Source organism: Papio anubis, chromosome 5 (assembly GCF_008728515.1).
Source record: "Papio anubis isolate 15944 chromosome 5, Panubis1.0, whole genome shotgun sequence".
NCBI lineage: Eukaryota > Metazoa > Chordata > Mammalia > Primates > Cercopithecidae > Papio > Papio anubis.
Window position 1 is genome coordinate 66,234,648 of NC_044980.1, and position 9,291 is coordinate 66,243,938.

At 41.9% G+C, this 9,291-nt stretch overlaps 1 pseudogene across 1 annotated transcript; it reads right to left on the reverse strand.

The window, feature by feature from the left end:
* Positions 1-3,580: 3,580 nt before the first annotated feature.
* On the reverse strand, positions 3,581-4,351 carry LOC101024794 (annotated as a pseudogene). The gene has a single exon (XR_648099.2). The product of XR_648099.2 is annotated as an acyl-coenzyme A thioesterase 13 pseudogene (transcript).
* Between the last annotated feature and the right edge of the window lie 4,940 nt (positions 4,352-9,291).

Genomic DNA, 9,291 nt, shown 5'->3' on the forward strand with positions numbered 1-9,291 from the left:
ATGTTTGAGATTTTTCATTTGTCGTTTTCTTTTCTGTTTTTATTTTGAGATGGAGTCTTGCTCTGTTGTCCAGGCTGGAGTGCGATGGTGTGATCTCACCTCACCGCAACCTCCACCTCCTGGGTTCAAGTGATTCTCCTGCCTCAGCCTCCTGAGTAGCTGGGATTACAGTCATGCGCCTCCATGCCCAGCTAATTTTTGTATCTTTAGTAGAAATGGGGTTTCACTATGTTGGTCAGGCTGGTCTTGAACTCCTGACATAGTGATCCGCCCACCCCGGCCTCCCAAAGTGCCTACACTCATCACCACTCTTGCATCTCAGAAAAAGTACAAGAAAATGTGAATGAATACTTGTTAGCTTTTTGGAGGAGTGAACACATTATATGCTTTGAAGCAACAGAAGAAATCACAGGGACAGAATTAACAGATTTAACTCTATAAAAAACTTTACACTTCTGTACAAAAATAAAATAAGAAGACATAGAGAAACATATTTATAGTATGTGTGCACATATACACACACACCAATGAGAAATGAAGTGAATATATGTAATTACATAATGGATTCTCTCAGAGTGGAAAACTAATTTATGTTATATTCATACAGTGGAATTTAGTTTAGCCACTGAAATGAATAAAATTGATCGTATAATTTGTCAAAATGAGTTTTTAAAAAGTAAGTTGCAGGATGCTAACTTTAGTATATTATCAGTCATATAAAGTTTAAAAACTAACGAATGTGTGTGTGAGAAAAAGAGAGAGAGAAATATAAAGAGAGATGACCAAGGACTAAAAATATTAAAATGTGGAAGGGAAAGATGTAAAGCAACTGTAAGTGGTAAATTATTTCTGGAGGAGAGGGTGGGAAATGGTATCTGGGAAGGTTACAAAGGGAGCTTTAAATATATCTGTTACTTTTCCATATGTCTGAAATATTCTGTAATTAAAAAAACAGGACTTACAAGTTGCTAAGGAAGAACTCCTAAATTCCAAAATATGTATGTGAAAACAACATGACTAAACAATTTATAGGAAAGGAAATATACACATAGAAAAATGTGTAGCCTCCTTAGTAATCAAAGAAGATTAAAATGAGACACCAATCATATCTATTAAATTAGTTTTAAAAGATTTTTTACAAGAAAAAACATTGTTGCATGTAGTCCAGAAATTAGTATGATGTTTTAAATATGTATACAAGATACAGAATCTTATATTTTCAGAGTGGAATGTATGACTATCTAGTGTAAAAATTTCAAGCAATGTTTGAGATTTTTCACTTTTTTCTTTCCTTTACAGTTAAGACTACACTCATCACCACCCTTGAATCTCAGGAACAAATGTTTCTTTTAAAGAACTTCAAACTTTCTGGAAAGAAAGGAGTCTCATGAAAGTAGCTAAGGACAGAGTCTAAATGTTTACCAGATAACCAACTCAGTACTTAAATGCTCCTCAAATAAAACTTCTAATTCTCAAATATCCACCAAATCCTCAAACTTTTCCCAAAATATTCAAGACAATTCATAATCCTGCAAATCAAATCCAGACAATGCAGAGCCCCACCTCCTGTTCATCCATTAGCATGTATGAGCGTGCACATGTGCGCGCACACACACACGTGTGCACACACACCCCCCCCCCACCAGAGTTTACTTGTGGTTTTGTTTTTAAGGGCATATCAGTCAAGACAAAACTCGTCTTTTGTGAAACAGCAGGCCTCTTCCACAACAGGGCCTTCCTCTAACTCCCCAGTGACTGTCATCAACACTTCACTTCACTTTTTCCATTTGTTTTTCAAAAGAATGGTCGGGGCATCAGTGGAATAGAGATGTCGAGGCAGCGGGAGGCATTTTTATTTTTGTTTTTGTGTTTTCACAAGGGAGCCCTAAATATATTAAATTTCTGGCTCTCCTCAGTTCCTGAAGCTGTTTCTTTGGGACTCCATTCTTCTGTGAAGTGCTTCGTCCTCCAGCTCCTCCCAGGTGGCTAAAGAGAGAGAGCGCAAAGAAAAAGTTGCACTTCCTTTTAGAATCTAAATATTTGAATTCCTGAGTAAACGGAGGCATGTTTGTGTGACAGTTCTCACCAATTCATGCCTAGTGGTGATTTCAAGCTAAAATAAAAGAGAAGTTGGCGGTTTGCAGGTTCAAAGGTGTGTAAAAAAGAATGGCCAGAATGTATACATCAATTTAATAGGAGGATTCAGGATACCAGAGGGTGACTAAGGAAGATCTAAGGTGCCCTGAAGCTGAGCCAAGAGCTCAATGCAGTGCTTCACTTGAGAAACCCTTGAGGCTCAAGTGAAGAACAATGGATGGGATAATAAGAGCCAACTCCCCTAGAGGCTGTGCCGTAGGCCAGACGCTATACCAATAACTTTACACGGATTCATTCATTTAGTCTTCCCATAAACCTATGATGAAGATAGCATGATCACTCCCATTTTACAGACAAAGCGACTGAGGCCCAGGGAAATTATACAACTTGCACAGGACCGCAGAGCTGGAAAAGCAACAAGGCAGGACTTTCACCAGGCACTAGGCATTCCAGCTAGAAGCCGTGCTCTAAGTTCCTATGCTGGAATCTCCTGTACTTGACCAGAAACCAGATGGGAAGAGGAGAAAAGAGAGTTAAGCTGAATGTTCTTGGCGAATTACTCCCCAGTATATTTTAGTTCAGACCACGGGTTCAACACTATGGCATTTACTCTGCACCCTCGTTGTAAGGAGCTTTGGGGATGCACGGGTGAGGAAAGCTTGCACTATGCTCCCCAGGGCCGTGCACCCCAGAGAGATGGACAGGTATATATACATATATTTTCTTTTCTTTTGAGACAGAGTCTCACACTGTCGCCCGGGCTGGAGTGCAGTGGCGTGATCTCGACTCACTGCAAGCTCCACCTCACAGGTTCACGCCATTCTCCTGCCTCAGCCTCCCAAGTAGCTGGGACCATAGGCGCACACCACCACACCCGGCTAATTTTTTTTGTTTTTAGTAGAGATGGGTTTCACTATGTTGGCCAGATTGTTCTTGAACATCTGACCTTGTGATCCACCTGCTTCAGCCTCCCAAAGTGCTGGGATTACAGGAGTGAGCCACTAAGCCCTGCCATATTCAGAATATTTTTAACATACATTTTAAATTTTAGAACAGTTTTAGATTTACAGAAAAATGGCTGTAGTTCCCATATGCTTTGCATCCAGTTTCCCCTATGATGAATAACTCACATTAGTGTGATATATTTGCTACAATGAATAAACCCACATGATACATTATTATTAACATTATTATTAACTAAAGTCCATAGTAAATTTTTTTAAGTATACTTTATTTCCTAGTTTTTACCTAGTGTCTTTTTTCTGTTCCAGGACTCCATCCAGGGTAGCACATTACATTTAGTTGTCATTTCTCCTTCGGCTCCTCTTGGCCGTGACTGTTTCTCAGACTTAACTTGTTTTTTATGACTTTGACAGTTTTCAGGCATATTGGTAAGTATTTTGTAGAATTCCCCTCAATTGAGATTTGTATGTTTTTTCATGCTTAGTGATATGTTTGGTTGTGTCCCCACCAAAATCTCATCTTTTTTTTTTTTTTCTGGTTTTGCTAGTTTATTTCAAAAATGACAACTGTTTGAGCCAAATCTATACTTGATACCCATTGTTGGGTTTCTTTAGGTCATTCTGCTGTTCTCTCAGTTTCCCAGGTGTTTTGTGTGTCTTCCTTGTGCTATTAATTTTCCTGTGACCTTGTTGGTCAGATCCACAGAGGCAAATGCAAGTGTTTTTCCTTGCTTCAGAACATGTGCTGTAATCACAATATCTTCTCCTAATTTTGCAGGTGACATGTACGTTATGTTCATATCGACACTGACTCCGGGTGCTCCCCTTTCCGTGCATAGCAGAGCCATTGTTGATATGTTATCTACTAATGTGGCTGTCAAACCACCATGGAGAGTGCCTATTGTATTGGTATGCTCTTCTTCTACTTTCATTTCACAAATCACTTTCCCAGGAGCAGCAGAGACAAGAGTAACCTTTCCCAAAATTCTGTCAAAACCGCGACTCTTGGTCATGGCCTTTACCACCTCCCGCAGATTCAGAGTCACGCTGTTCATCGTGGACGGTTTTCCGGCCTTTGGGCCCTGCGCAAGAAGGAACTTTGGAAGAGCTGGAAAATCCAGAAGTTCGTGAAAGAAGGACACAGAGGGCGAGGAGCCTGCAACCTTCTCCGCCCCTAGGAGTGCAAGAGGCCGGGCGTCAGGCCAGCTGGCGGCCACGGTGGTCCGCGATTTGCTCACAGACGTTTCCCGCACGCTTGTGACCACCCAAAATCTCATCTTTAATTATAATCCCCATAATCCCCACATGTTGTGGGAGGGATCCAGTAGGAAGTAATTGGATCGTGGGGGCGGTTCCCCCATGCTCTTCTCATGATAGTAAGTTCTCACAAGATCCGACAGTTTTGTTGTTGTTGTTGCTGTTGTTGTTGAGACAGAGTCTCGCTCTGTCACCCAGGCTGGAGTGCAATGGTGCTGTCTTGGCTCACTGTAACCTCCGCCTCCCGGGTTCAAGTGATTTTCCTGCCTCAGCCTCCTGAGTAGCTGGGATTACAGGCACCCGCCACAGCTAAATTTTGTATTTTTAGTAGAGATGGAGTTTCACCAGGTTGGCCAGGCTGGTCTCAAATTCCTGACCTCAGGTGATCCACCCGCCTTGGCCTCCCAAAGTGCTGGGATTATAGGCGTGAGCCATTGTGTCTGGTGATTTGATGGTTTTATAAGGGGCTCTTCCTCATTTACTCAGCACTTATTCCTGTGCCTTGTGAAGAAGGTGCCTTGCTTTTCCTTTGCCTTCTGCCGATGATTGCGTTTCCTGAGGCTTCACCAGCCATGCTGAACTGTGAATCAATTAAATTTCTTTCCTTTATAAATTACCCAGTCTCAGGCAGTTCTTTATAGCAGTGTGAAAACAGACTAATACAGTTAGACTAGGGTTATATATTTTTGGGGAGGAAGACCCCAGAGGTAAAGTGCCATTGTCATCTCATCATGTCAGTGTACACACTACCAACATGACTTACCACCGTTGACGTTAATCTTGATCACCTGGCTGAGGTAGTATCTGTTAGATTTCCTCACTGTAAATTTACTTTTTATTCCCTGTGTTTCCACACTGTACTTGTTAGAAGGAAGTCATTAAGTGACTTCTCACACTTGGGGAGAATAACCAGGAATTTTGTTAGCCAGTTGTTAAATCTTTGGTAGCTCAAAGTCAGCTATGGTGGGAATATTGACATCATGGCAATTAGCAAACTCTGCAAATCTGGGCTCATTCTGGGGAGTTGGTTTCCTAGTGCACCACTGCATGTGTCGCTTGAGCTGAGTCTCAGGAGATGATAGGTGGGTGGGCAGGTAGAGAGGCATTTGGATCAAGTGGCTCACATGGTATAAGTGAGGACTTGGAGGCAAGAGGGAGGGTGCTATGCTTACAGGACGTGGATTGGGATTAGAAGAAGCTTGGCACAGACATATAGTCACCTGGGAACCACACAGAAACTATAACCCAAAGGGTTTTAATGTAAATAGGGTTGGAACCTTAAAGGACCTACTTTTGTTTTTTTTCTTTTCAGAATAGTAATAACTACCATTTGTTGAGTGCCTACTACGTACAGGTGCTTTTTCATATATAAAATTCCTTTCAATCACCACAAACCTATGGGGTGGATATGGTTATCCCATTTTACAAATAAGAAAACTAGGGTTAAGTGGTTTATTTGAGAATACAACCAGCAATCAGCAAAACTGAGATTCAAACCTCCTGTGTAAATCCAGCCATGCTGTTCTCTCTGCTTAATTTACTTCCTTCTTCCAGGAGCATTGGTTACTAGTAGGATCTGTTTCAAGATGGTGGAATGGCAATTGATGGTGAGATTCCAGGACTTGATTAGTGATGAGACTGCCATTTGCTGTTCAGGACATTCCATCACAGTTCATACTCATGGAAGTGCATGAGAACCGGGACAAGCACCACTCTGTAGACTCCAGAGGTTTCACTTTGGACCAGGCAAACTATACTGACACTTTAACTTCTAGTCTTCCAGACAAAGTATCCATCTTAGTAATATTTTATTTTTCTTGTGGGTGTATCATTAAGGGAGCAGAAATTATGATACCCCTAAACTTTGTATCTTAATTGAACTCTGTGGTATCTTTATGATTTAATTTAATAGGTGACTTCAGCTATTGTTTTCAAAGGCAATTTTTAAGAAGCAGACTTATAGAAACTCTGGACTACAGTTCATCATTAGAGTTTTGGTTAACTCTACAAAACTGTATGATCTACATGCATACTGCACAAATGCATATAAAATGCAATATATTTCACTTCAAAAGCTTAAACATAAGAATCACTAAGAGTTTGTGTCATATTTAAGGCACATGAAATGCTACTTGATCTCTTTCCATTTGAGTCATTCAGGGACTTTAAAGCTATTTTAGGATAAATAATCTTAAAGAAGCTCTAGAAGGTTTGAATGGGATTTGCTTAAATAATAGAGAATATTATATTGCTTTATTAAACTTTAGTTACTATTTTTAACTAAGACTTCATTGGTCTTATTAAGGTCTGGGTAATATTAGAAACTGTTGTTAAATGATGGTAATGCTATTTTGACTCTCTCCCTCTCACATCATTGAGACTCTTTAAACTGTACAACTAGTGGTGGGGTGGTGCAAAAGTTACATTCAAGGGAATTTTGTTTTATTTGGTCTACTTCCCTTAACTTCCTTGTCCCCAGCCCCAGCTGCCTCTTTTACTCAGAGATCTGGCCTGAGATGATTGGACCAAGAACAAACACCTGCCCCAGTGGGGAGCCCATTTATAAACCAGCTGAGCTAATCTTCCTCCCAAGAGCATTTATGTTTGGAGAAAGAGAGACTGAGTCAGCCTGCTGATGGATGGTGATGGACCAAATAAAGGTCATATGGAGTCAGGGTTGGAGTCAGTCCATAAACAAGTTGAAGTCATCTGGGGGTAGACCATGGGAAGCAGGAGAAACTGCTCTGTGCAGACAAATGGGAGAATAGAGCTAAGGCCAGAGAGATCCGGGGCATGCAAGAATGAGAGAAGAGCCCCAGTTCAGAAAACCACCTGGCCAGATGTCACCTGGTTTTCTGGCCCTGGATGCCTGCGAGACCGCTTGTTATCCATTGTATTAAGCTCTCTAGGTGGGTTTCTCTCACTTACAACCCAAGTGATTCCAGACTAAGACAACTCCATACACCAAATGGCAAACACAGGCTATCAAATAGTTCCCCACCTCTTCAGTATCTCCACCAAGTCACCCAGACTGCAGAGGTCTATGGTGCAACATAGGGATACATGGAGGAATAGGCAAGATGGAGGAAATGAGTATACAGGACATTTTCCATATGTTTTATGGTTTATAAATGCCCAACTCGCAATTTGTCATTTTCTATTAGCTTTTTCCACGTGTCTTTTTCACCTGCAATCTTGTGGGCCAATCAGTACGTTCTGCCCAGATCAGGGTTCAACGCCCACAACATGTCACTGCCAAGTCATGGGCCCACGTCTTGAGTGTCACATTCCAGCAGGGCAGTCTCCTCCTCTGCTTTAGAAAGGTGATGCCTGAAATAGAGTTTTATTTATTCGATACATATTTACTGGCTGCCTGCTATGGCTAGACACTGTGCAAGGTGCCAAGGATACGGCAATGAGCTAATGGCATATGTCTTACTTGCATGGACTTATATTGGTGGGGAGGGAGTACACTTGCAATGAACACTATGAAAAGCATAAGCAGGACAATTTGTGATGGTAGGGGTCAATGAGGATCCTACTTAGATGGGTTGGTTAAGAAAGGCCTCTCGAGGATGAAAAAGAGCCAATCATGAACAAATTTTAAAATAGAAGAAATGACACTCACAAAGACCCTTTCACAGGAAAGAGCTTGGTGACATTAAGGGATTGAAAGAAGTCAGAGAAGGCAGAGTGGTTGGATCATGTGGTCTCTCTGATACACACCCCTTTGGTGCCTGCTGTCCCACACAGTTTTCCTTTTTGCCTGAGGTATTAGCCTTATCTGGATATTTGTCCTCATGTCTGTTGGTTGGACCTGCACAATCTCTCTCCTGTTCCACCTCTCCTTTCCTGTCCTGCAGCTGCTGGTCTGCTCAGGCTTCCTCCTCACTCACCTAATCTCTGCAACTACCTTCTAACTAATGGGGCAGTGACTTTGTCCTGTTCACTCTTGTAGCTTAGCATCAACTGTCTGTCATTAGTAGGTGCCTAAGAAGTATTTGCTGAATGAATGAATGAATGAATGAATAAATGAAATGTCTGGTCCAGTCTTCACCCCTGTGTTGCATGCTACTGTCAGGATTATTCTGTATCCTTGTCTTGCATGCTACTGTCAGGATTATTGCTCTAAGTTAGAGATCCAATTATCTCAGTTATCAGCCTTCCGGTGGTTGGCCCCCATTGTCACATGACTAAAACCCTCCATATTGCCTTCATAGGTCTTCAGAATTTGATCCCAATCTGCCTTTAAGGCTCATTTCCCAAACACTAAACCCAGCCACTCTGAAATACTATCTCTTGGTGACACCATGAACTCCCTCTGCTTACAGTTTGTTCCCCCTACGGGGTTTGCCCACCTGCCATTCTTCAAGCTTCAGCTCAAAGTCACCGGCCTTTCATGTCCCTAGTCCCACTTTCTCCCACTGGAGACAACTCACCATCTCTACTAAGCTCAGAACAGTTTGTTCCTATTGCTCCTACAGCCTGGATTAGCCATGAGTTTGCATTGGTCTTTCTCTCCTGAGAGATGGCAAACCCCCTCAGGGCCCAGGAGCTGCATCTTACTCATCTTCGTGACCCCAGTTCTTAACACAGAGGCACGTGTGATATTAATAGTGACAGCAAAAAATCTACTAAGTGTTTGCAAAGTGCCAGCCTATTTTACACAATTAGCTCGCTAGTCCTCAAAATAATCTTAGGAGGCAGGTCATATTGTGGTTCCTATTTTAGAACTGAGGAAACTGAGACTTAGAGAAGTTAAAGAAATTGCCTGGAGTTGCACAGGTAGCAAGTGACGGCAGAGCCGGATTTAAACACAGTCTGACTGCAAAGCCCACAAGTGAAACCATGGCAAAGTGCTGTATCCCACAGTGTCCGCTGACTGCTTCTTAGAATCACCTGAGGAACTCTGAAAAATCATCCGTGTCCCAGCTCCATCCCACACAAACAACTGAACTACTGGACTATGAAAGCA